The sequence below is a fragment of the Leptonotus elevatus genome, chromosome 1 (genome assembly GCF_054856555.1).
Source record: "Leptonotus elevatus isolate MCC_2025b chromosome 1, RoL_Lele_1.0, whole genome shotgun sequence".
Lineage (NCBI taxonomy): Eukaryota > Metazoa > Chordata > Actinopteri > Syngnathiformes > Syngnathidae > Leptonotus > Leptonotus elevatus.
Genome location: NC_141239.1, coordinates 51,553,284 through 51,572,698, shown reverse-complemented (window position 1 = coordinate 51,572,698; position 19,415 = coordinate 51,553,284). Strand labels below are relative to the sequence as shown.

Here is a 19,415-nt window from a genome sequence, read left to right as displayed (position 1 = left end):
CAATTATGCCATCTAGCGGCAGAAAAATTACCTCAACACAAATCAATCTCACACTCGTTTTTTACAGTACAGTACATCTTTTTAATTTTAACTCAATTTGATGAATTATTATGAAATTACTAGATCAATGACTAAAAGATGCAGCCAATTTTACATGTTTTCCACTTTTATGATAAGAGTATGAAAACCTAAAAAAACTTGTACATTTAGAACAGAGATACAATTTGCGATTAATCATGAGCTAACTATTGAAATCATGTGATTAATTACAATTAAACATTTTAATTGCCTGACACCCCTAATTAATATAAAATATTGAATAGCTTTATTTGAAAAACTACATCTTCCTCTTCATCATATATAATGTTATTTAACCAAACTATTTCCTCCATCTAAAAAACTAACAAACAAACAAAAACCACACCACATGACATGACCAGGATCTTATCTTTCTCAAGACATTAGAATGAAATGTGTACAGTAAATAGTTTTTCATATGGTGACTTGACTATATTTAATAAATAATAAATGTCAATAAATGAAGATTTTTTTATTTTAAAAAAATATTGCCATTACTTAATATAAAAAAATGTCAGTCCTGACAAATGTCTTCATATTTCTGCACTCTGCAATGCGGTATGCCTCATGCGTATGATTTTACGTAGAAGTGACCAGGCAGAGGCTGACATCACTCAATTACGTTATGTTTCCTCTTTTACACCCAGTAAGCTCACTCACCAATTTTCTCTCTCTCTATCTCGCTGTGTCACACGCACACAGACACACACGCAGGCGGATGACAGGGGAAGGAATGCAGCAGATTCAGGGGGTCTGTGGAGCAGAGCGACAGAGTAGGTGGCTCCCCGGAGGGAACATGATTCACCCTCATGCTTTTGTTTGTGTCACTAGCAGACACATGGGCGACATTCTAATCCAATGGAGAGAGGGGTAACAGAATGGAGAGATGGTACATAGAAAAATAAGAGTGCACACACACACACGCACACAAAGATTGTCCTCAGATGATATACAGTACAGTGGCAGTCTTTCACTAACCTGTTAAGTTTCACTGTTCTCTTAAAACAGATTTGTCTTGTCACTGAAAGACAATTAACAATTTCTCGCAGCAATGTCCAGCAGCTGATGGATCAGCATGTAATCATGTAATGCTGAATGACAACAGATAATTACAGTAGCAACATTCAATAAACATTTGGCAACTGAGCACACAATTTTTTGAAGCTTTAGCTAAGTTTAGCTTTTCCCATTCTTGCTTGATATACAGGTTCAGCTGTTCAACAGTCCAAGGTCTCTGTTGTCGATGTACTTTACGTTTCATAATGCGCCACACATTTTCAATAGGAGACAGGTCTGGACTGCAGGCAGGCCAGTCTTGTCTGCACTCTTTTACTACGACGCCACGCTGTTGTGGTTTTGCATTGTCTTGCTGAAATAATCAGGGGCGTCCATGAAAAATATGTTGCTTGGATGGTAGCATATGTTTTTTCAAAACCTGTATGTACCTTTTAGCATTAATGGTGCCTTCACAGATATGTAAGTTACTCATACCATTATTAGCACTAACACAGCCCCATAACATCAAAGATGCTGGCTTTTGAACTTTGCGTCCATAACAGTCCAGATGGTTCTTTTCCTTTTGGGCCCGGAGGACATGACGTCCACAATTTCCAAAAACAATTTGAAATCAGACCACACAACACTTTTTCAGAGAAGCTGGTGACATTTCTGGATGTTGTTGGTAAATGTTTTTTTTAGAGTTTAAAATTGCACTTACTGATGTCACGAACGCCAAACTTTATTTTCTGACATTGGTTCTATGTGGTGATATTCTTAACACATTGATGTCAGTTTTTGATGCAGTGCCACATGAGGGATCGAAGGTCACAGGCATTTAATGTTGGTTTTCAGCCTTGCCGCTTATGTGCAGTGATTTCTCATTCTCTGAACCTTTTGATGATATTATAGACCATAGACGATAAAATCACAAAGAGGTGAACCTCACCCTATCTCTGCTTTTGAATGACTGAGCAATTCTGGGAAGCTCCTTTTATGCCCAATCATGGCACCCACCTGTTCCCAATTAGCATGTTCACATGTGGAATGTTCCTAACAGATGTTTGATGAGCATTCCTCAACTTTGTCAGTCTTTTTTGCCAGCTGTCCCAGCTTTTTTGGAACATGTTGCAGAACTCAAATTCTAAATGATTGATTATATGCAAACAAAGTTGATCAGTTTGAGCATTAACGTCATCACTGGAGGAGTATCCTGCATATGGTGTCCAGACAGACGCGTACGGACCGCGTTTTGAAATCTTTCCACTCTGGAGCCCGGTTTAAAAAGTGATCGGTTTCAAGCTCTGAAACCGTGCCATCAAATGGATGAACGGCCTAAACGGTAAGAAACTTGTGAGGATACATTGAAACTGGCTTTCGTGTGGACGGGGCCTGAAAGGGTATCTAGGTACAAGGTAAACAAAAAAAAAAACAGTTAAAACAAAACAATGTAATTCAATTGTAATGTTGCTCAATAATATTTTCAAAATTATTTCCATCATTTTCAATGCTAATATTTGTTATTAATATATTTATATTTATATCGACGTCTTCTCAAAATAATTCTTTTTTCCCCAGATTTTTCAGGACAAAGAATAAAATTGAACTATTTGCATCATGAGATGATTTAAGCAAAAAAAATGACTTGGGCAATTATTTTACGAGGAAGACGAAATATATATTTTCTCCACTACTTTTCCACTGTAGATGATGTCATGGATAAGCTGGAGCCTATAGCAGTCGACTTTGGGGTGGGCTACACCTTGGACAGGTCGCCAGACAATCACCAGGCACATATTGAATGAAACAACCAACCAACTTATGTTCATACTGATGCAAATGTCTTCATTTAACTAAGCATGCATGGTTTTTTTTAGAATATTGGAGGAAGCCGGAGCCAGAGCAACACAAATATCTACTTTATATTAGACCAATATTTAGGTATATACCTTTTTAGACAACATAATTCCAAAACTTGACATGATTTTCTATTGTTAAACTTATGTTTGGAGAACAGTCATTCTCTACTTCAGTCATGTGAGGAAGCAGAAATACAGTAACAAAAAATAAATGATTTGAAGTATGAATAGTAACTGGTTTGCCTCATGAGCACTCGTGGAGTGCTACAGAATTTTGAGTTAATAATTAGATTAAGATACAACAAAATTCAACACCCAAAAGCTTTAATCTTGTCAAAGCTCTCTTAAGAAAGTATAAACTGTTTGCTAATACTAGTGATCTCAGTGGAGAGGAATAATATTCATTCATTCATTTCCCAACAGGTATGTCTTGCGGTAACACCAACTTCCTATCTTCCAGCAGTCCAAAAACATTTACAATTGAGCCACTTAGGTGGAACACGAACTATTGTGAGGCGCTGGTCAGAAATATAAATAATCTGTTCAAGAATCAAACTTTTGCGATTGTGAATATTTTAACAATACTGTCAATTTATAAGACTTTATTAGATTGAGAACCAGAAGATTACCACACATGCACCTGTAAAGTGAATTGGAATGGTGTCTTTTCTGTCAAAATCAGCCCTTTGAGTGAAAGGGAGTCTGTCGAGTATGTACCCCCATCATCCAGAGTCAGATGAGACAGAACCACACGTCACAGTTGATTTGAATAAGAGGTGTAAAAAAAGACTGAATAAAAAAGGTTGAGGATCATATGTTATTCACTCATGTACTTTATGTGCTCATGACTCATAGACACAAATACGCACACACACACGCACGCACGCTCACACACACACACACACACACCCACACACACACACACACACACACACACACACACACACACACACACACACCAAGTGAGAGTCCTATAAACATTTCAGATAGAACAAGAAGAGAAGAGGCAGCGCACTTGTGGAATGGACCCTTTATTTGGGCATGATGGGAGAAGCGAGAGGCTCTGCCGACTGAGAAGTAATGTCTTGTGAAAAAGGAATCCCTCAGACTAAAAATAACAGACTACAGTCTGATAGTTACTGTGCAGTGGGATTTATTGTTGACGTTGGCTCAGACGCCACCTGACGTCACATCTAATTGGCTACTTGTGGCTACTTTAAATGTGTTGAATAGTATCACACAGAGCGTGACTGGTGGGTAATAAGAGCGTGTTTGAGGAAAAGAAGTCTTGCTACTTTATTAGTTGGAGTATATGAAGTAAAACGATGATGGCAGTTGTATTTGTAATCACACTATGCTACTTAGCCACTGATGTTTACAAGTCTGTATTTTTCAAAAGCCTAATTTGGAAGGCATGAACATAAGCAACACTAAAGATGTTTATATTACTCTGTGATAACTTGCAGTTTTTCCTTTCCCCTGGCACTAAAACACATTCGCATGGCACATTCCAGACAGAGTATTTCAGACTGTACAGATACATCAGTGGCTGAACGCCTTCAAAAAGGCACTTTAGATGGTTGGGGAGCTCCAGATTAAACACGGGATGAATGAGATTGCAAACAAAAGGGTGCAAGGACTGAAACCGTGGTGAAAGGATTTAAAACTACTGGATGGAGGAAGAAGAGGAGATAAAGAGGGGGATTAGAAGTAGTTTCAGTAACTTGCTCTTCCCACCCACAAAGCCATCTCCTCACTCTCTTCTGCCTTGCTATTTATGGTAGAAGGCCTCGAGATACTGTACAACTAAGAGGAGGCCCGAAGGCTGACTTCACAGCATCATAACTCCTACCCGTGGTTGACCGCAGACAGGAAGCATCAAACAAACCTGGATTTTAGTCAATTAGACCAACTAATCACCATCTATTAAATCTCCATGTCACAGGTTTCAAGCTACGCCTAATTTTTACTATTTTGTCCATCCTGTCAACTCTCTATTTTTTTAATACTGCTTACCCCGTTGAAGATCACTGAAGGGCTGGAGCCCATCACAGCTGACTTGGTGCGAAAGGCGGGGTTCACCCTAGACTAATGGACAGTCAATTAACACATTCACTGCCATAGACGGTTATAGACGTCAAAGATTAATTTTTACTGGGCTAGTAGTGAATGAGTTAATTTGAAGTCATTTGAAGCATGCTTTCGTTCACTTGACACCATTAGGCATGGTTGGCTAAAGTGAGTACATTCTCCTTTTTAGGCTTGCCATGTCATGACACAATGTCCTAAATTTAAAGTAACACTAAATAGGATTTGAACCTTCAATTCATATTTTCATAAATCTGCTGATGAAACATTGACTTACAGCTAGATTCATGAAACCTTTGTCATGGCCTGAGGGGGTCTGTATCATTTTTACTGGCGCTAAACAACTTTGAGGTGTGCATCCTAAAATACTTTTCAGCTATGCTTTTTGAACCCAATGCCTTCATTTGGAGGCAGAAATCCCAATTTGCTGTGGAAGGAGTCATCTTTTGTCAGGTGCCCAAGAGGACTAGTCTATGCTGAATTGTAACAATCTGTATTTCTTGGGAAGCTAAAATGCAATAATCTGGTCAGTTAAGTACTGCTGAGCCCATACTCATGTTAAAATGAATTGACAAGACTTTAACTCGAACCTATACCTTTCTTGGGAGACCAAAATTCCCAATACACAGTGGCAGGAAGTACACCTTGTCGAGCACCTGAGAACACTTGGCACATAAGAACTTAGCGTTAACACCAATGCCAGGCCACACGTCGCAAACAGCAACCGGAAACAGCACCTCTGCGACACACAGAAGTCGGAAGTCCCGTCTCCTCCGGGGCATATACCCCATAGCAATGCTCGCATACTTTAACAAAATAGACTAGACAGAGAGCTAAATAACAGAAGACACACTCGTTGTCGGCAGGATTCGAACCTACGAAGGGAGACCCCAATGGATTTCTAGTCCATCGCCTTAACCACTCGGCCACGACAACCTTGCCCATGTAGCTTTAATATTAAGACTAGTGCTTGCTGAATAGATCCGTTATAGGGAAGAGTTCCAAAGGAAACAGCACCTCTTGCAGCGTACAGATGGTCTCAGATCTTTAAGTCTAGTCTCTTAGTAAATTCTGAGAAATCAAGTCAACAGACACACTTTTAACAGTACTTGGTTAAGAGTGGGGTTTGAACACAGAACACAATTTGATCAGAAGTGCCAAATTGCTAAGGACCCAGTCACACCTTGACATCACTATTCATTTTGACGCAAGTGAAGCCAAGAGAATATAGAGAGCAAAATCCCAGAAAGTAATTGCGTTGTCGGCAGGATTTGAACCTACGCAGGGAGACCCCAATGGATTTCAAGTCCATCGCCTTAACCACTCGGCCACGACAACATATAGCTTAGCATTTAATGCTAATATTAGGGTTAACACCAGTGTTTGTCCCTCTAAATTTCGTGAATAGTATGAGCTTCAGTTGGCTTCTTGATTGGCTGTCATTCTGTTCCATGCATGTCACAATCACCATCTACTTAAAAAGTAATTCCATGGTAGGGCTCGCGCTGACTTTGGTGAGAAGGGGCTTGTTGGGGTCATTATAAATCCACTTATTGCGTCTACTAGTCTTTACAGAATCAGGTTTTCGGAACAAGCAGCTAATTTCAATGCTTACAACATGATGACCATACAATCCAATGATTACTGTAAAACCTGCATTCTCGTCTGTAGGACAAGTGTCCAGAGCCGAATAAAAAAAATGACATGTTGAAAATACCTTGTCAGGAGTGGGATTTGAACCCACGCCTCTATTTAGAGACCAGAAAGCCCAAACCACTGAGGAAAGACGCATATCTTGAGTCTGGCGCCTTAGACCACTCGGCCATCCTGACCTTCAAGAACATGAAAGTCATGGGAAACCAAACCTACAACAGTCTGGTCTTAGCCAAAATGCATCCTAAAATACTTTTCAGCTATGCTTTTTGAACCCAATGCCTTCATTTGGAGGCAGAAATCCCAATTTGCTGTGGAAGGAGTCATCTTTTGTCAGGTGCCCAAGAGTACTAGTCTATGCTGAATTGTAACAATCTGTATTTCTTGGAAAGCTAAAATGCAATAATCTGGTCAGTTAAGTACTGCTGAGCCCATACTCATGTTAAAATGAATTGACAAGACTTTAACTCGAACCTATACCTTTCTTGGGAGACCAAAATTCCCAATACACAGTGGAAGGAAGTACACCTTGTCGAGCACCTGAGAACACTTGGCACTTAAGAACTTAGCGTTAACACCAATGCCAGGCCACACGTCGCAAACAGCAACCGGAAACAGCACCTCTGAGACACACAGAAGTCGGAAGTCCCGTCTCCTCCGTGGCATATACCCCATAGCAATGCTCGCATACTTTAACAAAATAGACTAGACAGAGAGCTAAATAACAGAAGACACACTCGTTGTCGGCAGGATTCGAACCTATGAGGAGAGACCCCAATGGATTTCTAGTCCATCGCCTTAACCACTCGGCCACGACAACCTTGCCCATGTAGCTTTAATATTAAGACTAGTGCTTGCTGAATAGATCCGTTATAGGGAAGAGTTCCAAAGGAAACAGCACCTCTTGCAGCGTACAGATGGTCTCAGATCTTTAAGTCTAGTCTCTTAGTAAATTCTGAGAAATCAAGTCAACAGACACACTTTTAACAGTACTTGGTTAAGAGTGGGGTTTGAACACAGAATACAATTTGATCAGAAGTGCCAAATTGCTAAGGACCCAGTCACACCTTGACATCACTATTCATTTTGACGCAAGTGAAGCCAAGAGAATATAGAGAGCAAAATTCCAGAAAGTAATTGCGTTGTCGGCAGGATTTGAACCTACGCAGGGAGACCCCAATGGATTTCAAGTCCATCGCCTTAACCACTCGGCCACGACAACATATAACTTTAGCATTTAATGCTAACATTAGGGTTAACACCAGTGTTTGTCCCTCTAAAGTTCGTGAATAGTATGAGCTTCAGTTGGCTTCTTGATTGGCTGTCATTCTGTTCCATGCATGTCACAATCACCATCTACTTAAAAAGTAATTCGATGGTAGGGCTCGCGCTGACTTTGGTGAGAAGGGGCTTGTTGGGGTCATTATAAATCCACTTATTGCGTCTACTAGTCTTTACAGAATCAGGTTTTCGGAACAAGCAGCTAATTTCAATGCTTACAACATGATGACCATACAATCCAATGATTACTGTAAAACCTGCATTCTCGTCTGTAGGACAAGTGTCCAGAGCCGAATAAAAAAAATGACATGTTGAAAATACCTTGTCAGGAGTGGGATTTGAACCCACGCCTCTATTTAGAGACCAGAAAGCCCAAACCACTGAGGAAAGACGCATATCTTGAGTCTGGCGCCTTAGACCACTCGGCCATCCTGACCTGCAAGAACATAAAAGTCATGGGAAACCAAACCTACAACAGTCTGGTCTTAGCCAAAATGCATCCTAAAATATTTTTCAGCTATGCTTTTTGAACCCAATGCCTTCATTTGGAGGCAGAAATCCCAATTTGCTGTGGAAGGAGTCATCTTTTGTCAGGTGCCCAAGAGTACTAGTCTATGCTGAATTGTAACAATCTGTATTTCTTGGGAAGCTAAAATGCAATAATCTGGTCAGTTAAGTACTGCTGAGCCCATACTCATGTTAAAATGAATTGACAAGACTTTAACTCGAACCTATACCTTTCTTGGGAGACCAAAATTCCCAATACACAGTGGAAGGAAGTACACCTTGTCGAGCACCTGAGAACACTTGGCACTTAAGAACTTAGCGTTAACACCAATGCCAGGCCACACGTCGCAAACAGCAACCGGAAACAGCACCTCTGAGACACACAGAAGTCGGAAGTCCCGTCTCCTCCGTGGCATATACCCCATAGCAATGCTCGCATACTTTAACAAAATAGACTAGACAGAGAGCTAAATAACAGAAGACAAACTCGTTGTCGGCAGGATTCGAACCTACAAGGGGAGACCCCAATGGATTTCTAGTCCATCGCCTTAACCACTCGGCCACGACAACCTTGCCCATGTATCTTTAATATTAATACTAGCGCTTGCTGAATAGATCCGTTATAGGGAAGAGTTCCAAAGGAAACAGCACCTCTTGCAGCGTACAGATGGTCTCAGATCTTTAAGTCTAGTCTCTTAGTAAATTCTGAGAAATCAAGTCAACAGACACACTTTTAACAGTACTTGGTTAAGAGTGGGGTTTGAACACAGAACACAATTTTATCAGAAGTGCCAAATTGCTAAGGACTCAGTCACACCTTGACATCACTATTCATTTTGACGCAAGTGAAGCCAAGAGAATATAGAGAGCAAAATTCCAGAAAGTAATTGCGTTGTCGGCAGGATTTGAACCTACGCAGGGAGACCCCAATGGATTTCAAGTCCATCGCCTTAACCACTCGGCCACGACAACATATAGCTTAGCATTTAATGCTAACATTAGGGTTAACACCAGTGTTTGTACCTCTAAATTTCGTGAATAGTATGAGCTTCAGTTGGCTTCTTGATTGGCTGTCATTCTGTTCCATGCATGTCACAATCACCATCTACTTAAAAAGTAATTCGATGGTAGGGCTCGCGCTGACTTTGGTGAGAAGGGGCTTGCTGGGGTCATTATAAATCCACTTATTGCGTCTACTAGTCTTTACAGAATCAGGTTTTCGGAACAAGCAGCTAATTTCAATGCTTACAACATGATGACCATACAATCCAATGATTACTGTAAAACCTGCATTCTCGTCTGTAGGACAAGTGTCCAGAGCCGAATAAAAAAATGACATGTTGAAAATACCTTGTCAGGAGTGGGATTTGAACCCACGCCTCTATTTAGAGACCAGAAAGCCCAAACCACTGAGGAAAGACGCATATCTTGAGTCTGGCGCCTTAGACCACTCGGCCATCCTGACCTGCAAGAACATAAAAGTCATGGGAAACCAAACCTACAACAGTCTGGTCTTAGCCAAAATGCATCCTAAAATACTTTTCAGCTATGCTTTTTGAACCCAATGCCTTCATTTGGAGGCAGAAATCCCAATTTGCTGTGGAAGGAGTCATCTTTTGTCAGGTGCCCAAGAGTACTAGTCTATGCTGAATTGTAACAATCTGTATTTCTTGGGAAGCTAAAATGCAATAATCTGGTCAGTTAAGTACTGCTGAGCCCATACTCATGTTCAAATGAATTGACAAGACTTTAACTCGAACCTATACCTTTCTTGGGAGACCAAAATTCCCAATACACAGTGGAAGGAAGTACACCTTGTCGAGCACCTGAGAACACTTGGCACTTAAGAACTTAGCGTTAACACCAATGCCAGGCCACACGTCGCAAACAGCAACCGGAAACAGCACCTCTGAGACACACAGAAGTCGGAAGTCCCGTCTCCTCCGTGGCATATACTCCATAGCAATGCTCGCATACTTCAACAAAATAGACTAGACAGAGAGCTAAATAACAGAAGACACACTCGTTGTCGGCAGGATTCGAACCTACGAGGGGAGACCCCAATGGATTTCTAGTCCATCGCCTTAACCACTCGGCCACGACAACCTTGCCCATGTAGCTTTAATATTAAGACTAGTGCTTGCTGAATAGATCCGTTATAGGGAAGAGTTCCAAAGGAAACAGCACCTCTTGCAGCGTACAGATGGTCTCAGATCTTTAAGTCTAGTCTCTTAGTAAATTCTGAGAAATCAAGTCAACAGACACACTTTTAACAGTACTTGGTTAAGAGTGGGGTTTGAACACAGAACACAATTTGATCAGAAGTGCCAAATTGCTAAGGACCCAGTCACACCTTGACATCACTATTCATTTTGACGCAAGTGAAGCCAAGAGAATATAGAGAGCAAAATTCCAGAAAGTAATTGCGTTGTCGGCAGGATTTGAACCTACGCAGGGAGACCCCAATGGATTTCAAGTCCATCGCCTTAACCACTCGGCCACGACAACATATAGCTTAGCATTTAATGCTAACATTAGGGTTAACACCAGTGTTTGTCCCTCTAAATTTCGTGAATAGTATGAGCTTCAGTTGGCTTCTTGATTGGCTGTCATTCTGTTCCATGCATGTCACAATCACCATCTACTTAAAAAGTAATTCGATGGTAGGGCTCGCGCTGACTTTGGTGAGAAGGGGCTTGTTGGGGTCATTATAAATCCACTTATTGCGTCTACTAGTCTTTACAGAATCAGGTTTTCGGAACAAGCAGCTAATTTCAATGCTTACAACATGATGACCATACAATCCAATGATTACTGTAAAACCTGCATTCTCGTCTGTAGGACAAGTGTCCAGAGCCGAATAAAAAAAATGACATGTTGAAAATACCTTGTCAGGAGTGGGATTTGAACCCACGCCTCTATTTAGAGACCAGAAAGCCCAAACCACTGAGGAAAGACGCATATCTTGAGTCTGGCGCCTTAGACCACTCGGCCATCCTGACCTGCAAGAACATAAAAGTCATGGGAAACCAAACCTACAACAGTCTGGTCTTAGCCAAAATGCATCCTAAAATATTTTTCAGCTATGCTTTTTGAACCCAATGCCTTCATTTGGAGGCAGAAATCCCAATTTGCTGTGGAAGGAGTCATCTTTTGTCAGGTGCCCAAGAGTACTAGTCTATGCTGAATTGTAACAATCTGTATTTCTTGGAAAGCTAAAATGCAATAATCTGGTCAGTTAAGTACTGCTGAGCCCATACTCATGTTAAAATGAATTGACAAGACTTTAACTCGAACCTATACCTTTCTTGGGAGACCAAAATTCCCAATACACAGTGGAAGGAAGTACACCTTGTCGAGCACCTGAGAACACTTGGCACTTAAGAACTTAGCGTTAACACCAATGCCAGGCCACACGTCGCAAACAGCAACCGGAAACAGCACCTCTGAGACACACAGAAGTCGGAAGTCCCGTCTCCTCCGTGGCATATACCCCATAGCAATGCTCGCATACTTTAACAAAATAGACTAGACAGAGAGCTAAATAACAGAAGACACACTCGTTGTCGGCAGGATTCGAACCTACGAGGGGACCCCAATGGATTTCTAGTCCATCGCCTTAACCACTCGGCCACGACAACCTTGCCCATGTAGCTTTAATATTAAGACTAGTGCTTGCTGAATAGATCCGTTATAGGGAAGAGTTCCAAAGGAAACAGCACCTCTTGCAGCGTACAGATGGTCTCAGATCTTTAAGTCTAGTCTCTTAGTAAATTCTGAGAAATCAAGTCAACAGACACACTTTTAACAGTACTTGGTTAAGAGTGGGGTTTGAACACAGAACACAATTTGATCAGAAGTGCCAAATTGCTAAGGACCCAGTCACACCTTGACATCACTATTCATTTTGACGCAATTGAAGCCAAGAGAATATAGAGAGCAAAATTCCAGAAAGTAATTGCGTTGTCGGCAGGATTTGAACCTACGCAGGGAGACCCCAATGTATTTCAAGTCCATCGCCTTAACCACTCGGCCACGACAACATATAACTTTAGCATTTAATGCTAACATTAGGGTTAACACCAGTGTTTGTCCCTCTAAATTTCGTGAATAGTATGAGCTTCAGTTGGCTTCTTGATTGGCTGTCATTCTGTTCCATGCATGTCACAATCACCATCTACTTAAAAAGTAATTCGATGGTAGGGCTCGCGCTGACTTTGGTGAGAAGGGGCTTGTTGGGGTCATTATAAATCCACTTATTGCGTCTACTAGTCTTTACAGAATCAGGTTTTCGGAACAAGCAGCTAATTTCAATGCTTACAACATGATGACCATACAATCCAATGATTACTGTAAAACCTGCATTCTCGTCTGTAGGACAAGTGTCCAGAGCCGAATAAAAAAAATGACATGTTGAAAATACCTTGTCAGGAGTGGGATTTGAACCCACGCCTCTATTTAGAGACCAGAAAGCCCAAACCACTGAGGAAAGACGCATATCTTGAGTCTGGCGCCTTAGACCACTCGGCCATCCTGACCTTCAAGAACATGAAAGTCATGGGAAACCAAACCTACAACAGTCTGGTCTTAGCCAAAATGCATCCTAAAATACTTTTCAGCTATGCTTTTTGAACCCAATGCCTTCATTTGGAGGCAGAAATCCCAATTTGCTGTGGAAGGAGTCATCTTTTGTCAGGTGCCCAAGAGTACTAGTCTATGCTGAATTGTAACAATCTGTATTTCTTGGAAAGCTAAAATGCAATAATCTGGTCAGTTAAGTACTGCTGAGCCCATACTCATGTTAAAATGAATTGACAAGACTTTAACTCGAACCTATACCTTTCTTGGGAGACCAAAATTCCCAATACACAGTGGAAGGAAGTACACTTTGTCGAGCACCTGAGAACACTTGGCACTTAAGAACTTAGCGTTAACACCAATGCCAGGCCACACGTCGCAAACAGCAACCGGAAACAGCACCTCTGAGACACACAGAAGTTGGAAGTCTCTTCTCCTCCGTGGCATATACCCCATTGCAATGCTCGCATACTTTAACACAATAGACAAGACAGAGAGCTAAATAACAGAAGACACACTCGTTGTCGGCAGGATTCGAACCTATGAGGGGAGACCCCAATGGATTTCTAGTCCATCGCCTTAACCACTCGGCCACGACAACCTTGCCCATATAGCTTTAATATTAAGACTAGTGCTTGCTGAATAGATCCGTTATAGGGAAGAGTTCCAAAGGAAACAGCACCTCTTGCAGCGTACAGATGGTCTCAGATCTTTAAGTCTAGTCTCTTAGTAAATTCTGAGAAATCAAGTCAACAGACACACTTTTAACAGTACTTGGTTAAGAGTGGGGTTTGAACACAGAATACAATTTGATCAGAAGTGCCAAATTGCTAAAGACCCAGTCACACCTTGACATCACTATTCATTTTGACGCAATTGAAGCCAAGAGAATATAGAGAGCAAAATTCCAGAAAGTAATTGCGTTGTCGGCAGGATTTGAACCTACGCAGGGAGACCCCAATGTATTTCAAGTCCATCGCCTTAACCACTCGGCCACGACAACATATAACTTTAGCATTTAATGCTAACATTAGGGTTAACACCAGTGTTTGTCCCTCTAAATTTCGTGAATAGTATGAGCTTCAGTTGGCTTCTTGATTGGCTGTCATTCTGTTCCATGCATGTCACAATCACCATCTACTTAAAAAGTAATTCGATGGTAGGGCTCGCGCTGACTTTGGTGAGAAGGGGCTTGTTGGGGTCATTATAAATCCACTTATTGCGTCTACTAGTCTTTACAGAATCAGGTTTTCGGAACAAGCAGCTAATTTCAATGCTTACAACATGATGACCATACAATCCAATGATTACTGTAAAACCTGCATTCTCGTCTGTAGGACAAGTGTCCAGAGCCGAATAAAAAAAATGACATGTTGAAAATACCTTGTCAGGAGTGGGATTTGAACCCACGCCTCTATTTAGAGACCAGAAAGCCCAAACCACTGAGGAAAGACGCATATCTTGAGTCTGGCGCCTTAGACCACTCGGCCATCCTGACCTTCAAGAACATGAAAGTCATGGGAAACCAAACCTACAACAGTCTGGTCTTAGCCAAAATGCATCCTAAAATACTTTTCAGCTATGCTTTTTGAACCCAATGCCTTCATTTGGAGGCAGAAATCCCAATTTGCTGTGGAAGGAGTCATCTTTTGTCAGGTGCCCAAGAGTACTAGTCTATGCTGAATTGTAACAATCTGTATTTCTTGGAAAGCTAAAATGCAATAATCTGGTCAGTTAAGTACTGCTGAGCCCATACTCATGTTAAAATGAATTGACAAGACTTTAACTCGAACCTATACCTTTCTTGGGAGACCAAAATTCCCAATACACAGTGGAAGGAAGTACACCTTGTCGAGCACCTGAGAACACTTGGCACTTAAGAACTTAGCGTTAACACCAATGCCAGGCCACACGTCGCAAACAGCAACCGGAAACAGCACCTCTGAGACACACAGAAGTCGGAAGTCCCGTCTCCTCCGTGGCATATACCCCATAGCAATGCTCGCATACTTTAACAAAATAGACTAGACAGAGAGTTAAATAACAGAAGACACACTCGTTGTCGGCAGGATTCGAACCTACGAGGGGAGACCCCAATGGATTTCTAGTCCATCGCCTTAACCACTCGGCCACGACAACCTTGCCCATGTAGCTTTAATATTAAGACTAGTGCTTGCTGAATAGATCCGTTATAGGGAAGAGTTCCAAAGGAAACAGCACCTCTTGCAGCGTACAGATGGTCTCAGATCTTTAAGTCTAGTCTCTTAGTAAATTCTGAGAAATCAAGTCAACAGACACACTTTTAACAGTACTTGGTTAAGAGTGGGGTTTGAACACAGAATACAATTTGATCAGAAGTGCCAAATTGCTAAGGACCCAGTCACACCTTGACATCACTATTCATTTTGACGCAAGTGAAGCCAAGAGAATATAGAGAGCAAAATTCCAGAAAGTAATTGCGTTGTCGGCAGGATTTGAACCTACGCAGGGAGACCCCAATGGATTTCAAGTCCATCGCCTTAACCACTCGGCCACGACAACATATAACTTTAGCATTTAATGCTAACATTAGGGTTAACACCAGTGTTTGTCCCTCTAAATTTCGTGAATAGTATGAGCTTCAGTTGGCTTCTTGATTGGCTGTCATTCTGTTCCATGCATGTCACAATCACCATCTACTTAAAAAGTAATTCGATGGTAGGGCTCGCGCTGACTTTGGTCAGAAGGGGCTTGTTGGGGTCATTATAAATCCACTTATTGCGTCTACTAGTCTTTACAGAATCAGGTTTTCGGAACAAGCAGCTAATTTCAATGCTTACAACATGATGACCATACAATCCAATGATTACTGTAAAACCTGCATTCTCGTCTGTAGGACAAGTGTCCAGAGCCGAATAAAAAAAATGACTTGTTGAAAATACCTTGTCAGGAGTGGGATTTGAACCCACGCCTCTATTTAGAGACCAGAAAGCCCAAACCACTGAGGAAAGACGCATATCTTGAGTCTGGCGCCTTAGACCACTCGGCCATCCTGACCTGCAAGAACATAAAAGTCATGGGAAACCAAACCTACAACAGTCTGGTCTTAGCCAAAATGCATCCTAAAATACTTTTCAGCTATGCTTTTTGAACCCAATGCCTTCATTTGGAGGCAGAAATCCCAATTTGCTGTGGAAGGAGTCATCTTTTGTCAGGTGCCCAAGAGTACTAGTCTATGCTGAATTGTAACAATCTGTATTTCTTGGGAAGCTAAAATGCAATAATCTGGTCAGTTAAGTACTGCTGAGCCCATACTCATGTTAAAATGAATTGACAAGACTTTAACTCGAACCTATACCTTTCTTGGGAGACCAAAATTCCCAATACACAGTGGAAGGAAGTAGACCTTGTCGAGCACCTGAGAACACTTGGCACTTAAGAACTTAGCGTTAACACCAATGCCAGGCCACACGTCGCAAACAGCAACCGGAAACAGCACCTCTGAGACACACAGAAGTCGGAAGTCCCGTCTCCTCCGTGGCATATACCCCATAGCAATGCTCGCATACTTTAACAAAATAGACTAGACAGAGAGTTAAATAACAGAAGACACACTCGTTGTCGGCAGGATTCGAACCTACGAGGGGAGACCCCAATGGATTTCTAGTCCATCGCCTTAACCACTCGGCCACGACAACCTTGCCCATGTAGCTTTAATATTAAGACTAGTGCTTGCTGAATAGATCCGTTATAGGGAAGAGTTCCAAAGGAAATAGCACCTCTTGCAGCGTACAGATGGTCTCAGATCTTTAAGTCTAGTCTCTTAGTAAATTCTGAGAAATCAAGTCAACAGACACACTTTTAACAGTACTTGGTTAAGAGTGGGGTTTGAACACAGAATACAATTTGATCAGAAGTGCCAAATTGCTAAGGACCCAGTCACACCTTGACATCACTATTCATTTTGACGCAAGTAAAGCCAAGAGAATATAGAGAGCAAAATTCCAGAAAGTAATTGCGTTGTCGGCAGGATTTGAACCTACGCAGGGAGACCCCAATGGATTTCAAGTCCATCGCCTTAACCACTCGGCCACGACAACATATAGCTTAGCATTTAATGCTAACATTAGGGTTAACACCAGTGTTTGTACCTCTAAATTTCGTGAATAGTATGAGCTTCAGTTGGCTTCTTGATTGGCTGTCATTCTGTTCCATGCATGTCACAATCACCATCTACTTAAAAAGTAATTCGATGGTAGGGCTCGCGCTGACTTTGGTCAGAAGGGGCTTGCTGGGGTCATTATAAATCCACTTATTGCGTCTACTAGTCTTTACAGAATCAGGTTTTCGGAACAAGCAGCTAATTTCAATGCTTACAACATGATGACCATACAATCCAATGATTACTGTAAAACCTGCATTCTCGTCTGTAGGACAAGTGTCCAGAGCCGAATAAAAAAATGACATGTTGAAAATACCTTGTCAGGAGTGGGATTTGAACCCACGCCTCTATTTAGAGACCAGAAAGCCCAAACCACTGAGGAAAGACGCATATCTTGAGTCTGGCGCCTTAGACCACTCGGCCATCCTGACCTGCAAGAACATAAAAGTCATGGGAAACCAAACCTACAACAGTCTGGTCTTAGCCAAAATGCATCCTAAAATACTTTTCAGCTATGCTTTTTGAACCCAATGCCTTCATTTGGAGGCAGAAATCCCAATTTGCTGTGGAAGGAGTCATCTTTTGTCAGGTGCCCAAGAGTACTAGTCTATGCTGAATTGTAACAATCTGTATTTCTTGGGAAGCTAAAATGCAATAATCTGGTCAGTTAAGTACTGCTGAGCCCATACTCATGTTCAAATGAATTGACAAGACTTTAACTCGAACCTATACCTTTCTTGGGAGACCAAAATTCCCAATACACAGTGGAAGGAAGTACACCTTGTCGAGCACCTGAGAACACTTGGCACTTAAGAACTTAGCGTTAACACCAATGCCAGGCCACACGTCGCAAACAGCAACCGGAAACAGCACCTCTGAGACACACAGAAGTCGGAAGTCCCGTCTCCTCCGTGGCATATACTCCATAGCAATGCTCGCATACTTCAACAAAATAGACTAGACAGAGAGCTAAATAACAGAAGACACACTCGTTGTCGGCAGGATTCGAACCTACGAGGGGAGACCCCAATGGATTTCTAGTCCATCGCCTTAACCACTCGGCCACGACAACCTTGCCCATGTAGCTTTAATATTAAGACTAGTGCTTGCTGAATAGATCCGTTATAGGGAAGAGTTCCAAAGGAAACAGCACCTCTTGCAGCGTACAGATGGTCTCAGATCTTTAAGTCTAGTCTCTTAGTAAATTCTGAGAAATCAAGTCAACAGACACACTTTTAACAGTACTTGGTTAAGAGTGGGGTTTGAACACAGAACACAATTTGATCAGAAGTGCCAAATTGCTAAGGACCCAGTCACACCTTGACATCACTATTCATTTTGACGCAAGTGAAGCCAAGAGAATATAGAGAGCAAAATTCCAGAAAGTAATTGCGTTGTCGGCAGGATTTGAACCTACGCAGGGAGACCCCAATGGATTTCAAGTCCATCGCCTTAACCACTCGGCCACGACAACATATAGCTTAGCATTTAATGCTAACATTAGGGTTAACACCAGTGTTTGTCCCTCTAAATTTCGTGAATAGTATGAGCTTCAGTTGGCTTCTTGATTGGCTGTCATTCTGTTCCATGCATGTCACAATCACCATCTACTTAAAAAGTAATTCGATGGTAGGGCTCGCGCTGACTTTGGTGAGAAGGGGCTTGTTGGGGTCATTATAAATCCACTTATTGCGTCTACTAGTCTTTACAGAATCAGGTTTTCGGAACAAGCAGCTAATTTCAATGCTTACAACATGATGACCATACAATCCAATGATTACTGTAAAACCTGCATTCTCGTCTGTAGGACAAGTGTCCAGAGCCGAATAAAAAAAATGACATGTTGAAAATACCTTGTCAGGAGTGGGATTTGAACCCACGCCTCTATTTAGAGACCAGAAAGCCCAAACCACTGAGGAAAGACGCATATCTTGAGTCTGGCGCCTTAGACCACTCGGCCATCCTGACCTGCAAGAACATAAAAGTCATGGGAAACCAAACCTACAACAGTCTGGTCTTAGCCAAAATGCATCCTAAAATATTTTTCAGCTATGCTTTTTGAACCCAATGCCTTCATTTGGAGGCAGAAATCCCAATTTGCTGTGGAAGGAGTCATCTTTTGTCAGGTGCCCAAGAGTACTAGTCTATGCTGAATTGTAACAATCTGTATTTCTTGGGAAGCTAAAATGCAATAATCTGGTCAGTTAAGTACTGCTGAGCCCATACTCATGTTA

The 19,415-nt window shown here is 41.7% G+C and overlaps 27 non-coding genes across 27 annotated transcripts; all 27 read right to left on the bottom strand.

Annotated features, from left to right (window-relative positions):
* Nucleotides 1-5,875: 5,875 nt before the first annotated feature.
* trnas-aga (transfer RNA serine (anticodon AGA)) lies at nucleotides 5,876-5,957 on the bottom strand. Its single transcript has one exon. It is a non-coding gene; the product is annotated as a tRNA-Ser (tRNA).
* Nucleotides 5,958-6,277: 320 nt separating this feature from the next.
* trnas-uga (transfer RNA serine (anticodon UGA)) lies at nucleotides 6,278-6,359 on the bottom strand. Its single transcript has one exon. It is a non-coding gene; the product is annotated as a tRNA-Ser (tRNA).
* A 381-nt stretch (nucleotides 6,360-6,740) lies between these two features.
* Nucleotides 6,741-6,853, bottom strand: trnal-caa (transfer RNA leucine (anticodon CAA)). The gene is made up of 2 exons: nucleotides 6,816-6,853; nucleotides 6,741-6,786 (listed from the first exon to the last, which is right to left on the bottom strand). It is a non-coding gene; the product is annotated as a tRNA-Leu (tRNA).
* A 559-nt stretch (nucleotides 6,854-7,412) lies between these two features.
* Nucleotides 7,413-7,494, bottom strand: trnas-aga (transfer RNA serine (anticodon AGA)). The gene has a single exon. It is a non-coding gene; the product is annotated as a tRNA-Ser (tRNA).
* Nucleotides 7,495-7,814: 320 nt separating this feature from the next.
* trnas-uga (transfer RNA serine (anticodon UGA)) lies at nucleotides 7,815-7,896 on the bottom strand. The gene has a single exon. It is a non-coding gene; the product is annotated as a tRNA-Ser (tRNA).
* Nucleotides 7,897-8,278: 382 nt separating this feature from the next.
* trnal-caa (transfer RNA leucine (anticodon CAA)) lies at nucleotides 8,279-8,391 on the bottom strand. Its single transcript has 2 exons — nucleotides 8,354-8,391; nucleotides 8,279-8,324 (listed from the first exon to the last, which is right to left on the bottom strand). It is a non-coding gene; the product is annotated as a tRNA-Leu (tRNA).
* Nucleotides 8,392-8,950: 559 nt separating this feature from the next.
* trnas-aga (transfer RNA serine (anticodon AGA)) lies at nucleotides 8,951-9,032 on the bottom strand. Its single transcript has one exon. It is a non-coding gene; the product is annotated as a tRNA-Ser (tRNA).
* Nucleotides 9,033-9,352: 320 nt separating this feature from the next.
* trnas-uga (transfer RNA serine (anticodon UGA)) lies at nucleotides 9,353-9,434 on the bottom strand. The gene has a single exon. It is a non-coding gene; the product is annotated as a tRNA-Ser (tRNA).
* Nucleotides 9,435-9,814: 380 nt separating this feature from the next.
* On the bottom strand, nucleotides 9,815-9,927 carry trnal-caa (transfer RNA leucine (anticodon CAA)). Its single transcript has 2 exons — nucleotides 9,890-9,927; nucleotides 9,815-9,860 (listed from the first exon to the last, which is right to left on the bottom strand). It is a non-coding gene; the product is annotated as a tRNA-Leu (tRNA).
* A 559-nt stretch (nucleotides 9,928-10,486) lies between these two features.
* Nucleotides 10,487-10,568, bottom strand: trnas-aga (transfer RNA serine (anticodon AGA)). Its single transcript has one exon. It is a non-coding gene; the product is annotated as a tRNA-Ser (tRNA).
* A 320-nt stretch (nucleotides 10,569-10,888) lies between these two features.
* trnas-uga (transfer RNA serine (anticodon UGA)) lies at nucleotides 10,889-10,970 on the bottom strand. Its single transcript has one exon. It is a non-coding gene; the product is annotated as a tRNA-Ser (tRNA).
* A 381-nt stretch (nucleotides 10,971-11,351) lies between these two features.
* Nucleotides 11,352-11,464, bottom strand: trnal-caa (transfer RNA leucine (anticodon CAA)). Its single transcript has 2 exons — nucleotides 11,427-11,464; nucleotides 11,352-11,397 (listed from the first exon to the last, which is right to left on the bottom strand). It is a non-coding gene; the product is annotated as a tRNA-Leu (tRNA).
* Nucleotides 11,465-12,023: 559 nt separating this feature from the next.
* On the bottom strand, nucleotides 12,024-12,103 carry trnas-aga (transfer RNA serine (anticodon AGA)). The gene has a single exon. It is a non-coding gene; the product is annotated as a tRNA-Ser (tRNA).
* Nucleotides 12,104-12,423: 320 nt separating this feature from the next.
* On the bottom strand, nucleotides 12,424-12,505 carry trnas-uga (transfer RNA serine (anticodon UGA)). The gene has a single exon. It is a non-coding gene; the product is annotated as a tRNA-Ser (tRNA).
* A 382-nt stretch (nucleotides 12,506-12,887) lies between these two features.
* On the bottom strand, nucleotides 12,888-13,000 carry trnal-caa (transfer RNA leucine (anticodon CAA)). Its single transcript has 2 exons — nucleotides 12,963-13,000; nucleotides 12,888-12,933 (listed from the first exon to the last, which is right to left on the bottom strand). It is a non-coding gene; the product is annotated as a tRNA-Leu (tRNA).
* A 559-nt stretch (nucleotides 13,001-13,559) lies between these two features.
* On the bottom strand, nucleotides 13,560-13,641 carry trnas-aga (transfer RNA serine (anticodon AGA)). Its single transcript has one exon. It is a non-coding gene; the product is annotated as a tRNA-Ser (tRNA).
* A 320-nt stretch (nucleotides 13,642-13,961) lies between these two features.
* trnas-uga (transfer RNA serine (anticodon UGA)) lies at nucleotides 13,962-14,043 on the bottom strand. Its single transcript has one exon. It is a non-coding gene; the product is annotated as a tRNA-Ser (tRNA).
* A 382-nt stretch (nucleotides 14,044-14,425) lies between these two features.
* On the bottom strand, nucleotides 14,426-14,538 carry trnal-caa (transfer RNA leucine (anticodon CAA)). Its single transcript has 2 exons — nucleotides 14,501-14,538; nucleotides 14,426-14,471 (listed from the first exon to the last, which is right to left on the bottom strand). It is a non-coding gene; the product is annotated as a tRNA-Leu (tRNA).
* Nucleotides 14,539-15,097: 559 nt separating this feature from the next.
* Nucleotides 15,098-15,179, bottom strand: trnas-aga (transfer RNA serine (anticodon AGA)). Its single transcript has one exon. It is a non-coding gene; the product is annotated as a tRNA-Ser (tRNA).
* Nucleotides 15,180-15,499: 320 nt separating this feature from the next.
* trnas-uga (transfer RNA serine (anticodon UGA)) lies at nucleotides 15,500-15,581 on the bottom strand. The gene has a single exon. It is a non-coding gene; the product is annotated as a tRNA-Ser (tRNA).
* A 382-nt stretch (nucleotides 15,582-15,963) lies between these two features.
* On the bottom strand, nucleotides 15,964-16,076 carry trnal-caa (transfer RNA leucine (anticodon CAA)). Its single transcript has 2 exons — nucleotides 16,039-16,076; nucleotides 15,964-16,009 (listed from the first exon to the last, which is right to left on the bottom strand). It is a non-coding gene; the product is annotated as a tRNA-Leu (tRNA).
* Nucleotides 16,077-16,635: 559 nt separating this feature from the next.
* trnas-aga (transfer RNA serine (anticodon AGA)) lies at nucleotides 16,636-16,717 on the bottom strand. Its single transcript has one exon. It is a non-coding gene; the product is annotated as a tRNA-Ser (tRNA).
* A 320-nt stretch (nucleotides 16,718-17,037) lies between these two features.
* trnas-uga (transfer RNA serine (anticodon UGA)) lies at nucleotides 17,038-17,119 on the bottom strand. The gene has a single exon. It is a non-coding gene; the product is annotated as a tRNA-Ser (tRNA).
* A 380-nt stretch (nucleotides 17,120-17,499) lies between these two features.
* On the bottom strand, nucleotides 17,500-17,612 carry trnal-caa (transfer RNA leucine (anticodon CAA)). Its single transcript has 2 exons — nucleotides 17,575-17,612; nucleotides 17,500-17,545 (listed from the first exon to the last, which is right to left on the bottom strand). It is a non-coding gene; the product is annotated as a tRNA-Leu (tRNA).
* Nucleotides 17,613-18,171: 559 nt separating this feature from the next.
* Nucleotides 18,172-18,253, bottom strand: trnas-aga (transfer RNA serine (anticodon AGA)). Its single transcript has one exon. It is a non-coding gene; the product is annotated as a tRNA-Ser (tRNA).
* A 320-nt stretch (nucleotides 18,254-18,573) lies between these two features.
* trnas-uga (transfer RNA serine (anticodon UGA)) lies at nucleotides 18,574-18,655 on the bottom strand. Its single transcript has one exon. It is a non-coding gene; the product is annotated as a tRNA-Ser (tRNA).
* Nucleotides 18,656-19,036: 381 nt separating this feature from the next.
* trnal-caa (transfer RNA leucine (anticodon CAA)) lies at nucleotides 19,037-19,149 on the bottom strand. The gene is made up of 2 exons: nucleotides 19,112-19,149; nucleotides 19,037-19,082 (listed from the first exon to the last, which is right to left on the bottom strand). It is a non-coding gene; the product is annotated as a tRNA-Leu (tRNA).
* Between the last annotated feature and the right edge of the window lie 266 nt (nucleotides 19,150-19,415).